This window comes from Arachis ipaensis, chromosome B5 (genome assembly GCF_059453495.1).
Source record: "Arachis ipaensis isolate K30076 ecotype BB chromosome B5, ASM5945349v1, whole genome shotgun sequence".
Lineage (NCBI taxonomy): Eukaryota > Viridiplantae > Streptophyta > Magnoliopsida > Fabales > Fabaceae > Arachis > Arachis ipaensis.
In genome coordinates this window covers 79,517,462-79,519,346 of record NC_142440.1, presented here as the reverse complement: position 1 = coordinate 79,519,346, position 1,885 = coordinate 79,517,462, and the positions used below count along the sequence as shown (strand labels likewise).

The following is a 1,885-nucleotide window of genomic DNA, read 5'->3' as shown; positions in this document are numbered from 1 at the left end:
CCTCATTCAATTGAAGGACTAACTCTCCTCTGTCCACATCAATCACAACTCTTGCTATGGCTAGGAAGGGTTTTCCAAGGATAATAGATTCATCCTCATCCTTCCCAGTGTCTAGGATTATAAAGTCAGCAGGGATGTACAAGCCTTCAACCTTCACTAAGACATCCTCTACAAGTCCATAAGCCTGTTTCATTGATTTATCTGCCATCTCTAGTGAGATTTTGCAACTTGTACCTCAAATATCCCTAGTTTTTCCATTACAGAGAGTGGTATGAGGTTTATTCCTGACCCCAGGTCTCACAGAGCCTTCTTAAAGGTCATGGTGCCTATGATACAAGGGATTAAGAACTTTCCAGGATCCGATTTCTTCTGAGGTAACTTCTGTTGTACCAAGGCATTCAGTTCATTGATGAGCAATGGAGGTTCATCCTCCCAAATCTCATTACCAAATAACTTGGCATTCAGCTTCATGATTGCTCCTAGATACTGAGAAACTTGCTCTTCAACAATATCTTCATCTTCTTCAGAGGAAGAATACTCGTCAGAGCTCATGAATGGCAACAGTAAGTTCAGTGGAATCTCTATGGTCTCTGTATGAACCTCAGATTCCTTTGGTTCCTCATTAGGGAACTCCTTAGTGGTCAATGGACGTCCATTGAGGTCTTCCTCACTGGAAATCACTGCCTCTTACTCCTCTATAGGTTCGGCCACTTTGGGTATATTTATGGCCTTGCACTCTCTTTTGGGATTCTCTTCTGTATTGCTTGGAAGAGTACTAGGAGGGATTTCAGTAACTCTTTTACTCAGGTGACCCACTTGTGCCTCCAAATTTCTGATGGAGGACCTTGTTTCAGTCATGAAACTGAGAGTGGTCTTAGATAGATCAGAGATTATGGTTGCTAAGTCAGAGAGGCTCTGCTTAGAATTCTTTGTCTGTTGCTGAGAAGATGATGGAAAAGGCTTGCTATTGCCAAACCTATTTCTCCCATCATTATTATTATTGAAGCCTTATTGAGGCTTCTGTTGATCCTTCCATGAGAATTTTGGATGATTTCTCCATGAAGGATTATAGGTGTTTCCATGTGATTCTCCCATGTAATTCACCTCTTCTATTGCAAGATTCTCAGGGTCATAAGCTTCTCCTTCAGAGGAAGCTTCTTTAGTACTGCCGGATGCAACTGGCATTCCAGTCAGATTCTGAAAAATCATATGGACTTGCTGAGTCAATATTTTATTTTGAGCTAATATTGCATTCAGAGTATCAATCTCAAGAACTCCTTTCTTCTGAGTCATCCCATTATTCACAGGATTTGTTTTAGAAGTATACATGAAATGGTTATTTGTAACCATCTCAATGAGTTCCTGGGCTTCTGCATGGGTTTTCTTTAGATGAAGAGATCCACCAGCAGAGTGGTCCAATGACATCTTGGACAATTCAGATAGACCATCATAGAATATACATAAGATGCTCCATTCTGAAAGCATGTCAGAAGGACACCTTCTGATCAATTGCTTGTATCTTTCCCAAGCTTCATAGAGGGATTCACCTTCCTTCTGTCTGAAGGTTTGGACTTCTACTCTAAGCTTGCTCAACTTTTGAGGTGGAAAGAATTTGGCCAAAAAAGCATTGACCAACTTTTTCCAAGAGTTCAGGCTTTCTTTAGGTTGTGAGTCCAACCATACCCTAGCTCTGTCTTTTACAGTAAAGGGGAAAAGCATAAGTCTATAGACCTCGGGGTTAACCCCATTGGTCTTAACAATGTCACAGATTTGTAAGAATTCAGCTAAGAACTGATGAGGATCTTCCAATGGAAGTCCATGAAACTTGCAATTCTGCTGCATTAGAGAAACTAATTGAGGCTTAAGCTCAAAGTTGTTTGCTCCA

General features: G+C 40.8%; 1 non-coding gene across 1 annotated transcript; it reads left to right on the top strand.

The window, feature by feature from the left end:
- Window positions 1-1,479: 1,479 nt before the first annotated feature.
- Window positions 1,480-1,587, top strand: LOC148564723 (small nucleolar RNA R71). The gene has a single exon (XR_015884416.1). It is a non-coding gene; the product is annotated as a small nucleolar RNA R71 (small nucleolar RNA).
- Window positions 1,588-1,885: the final 298 nt, after the last annotated feature.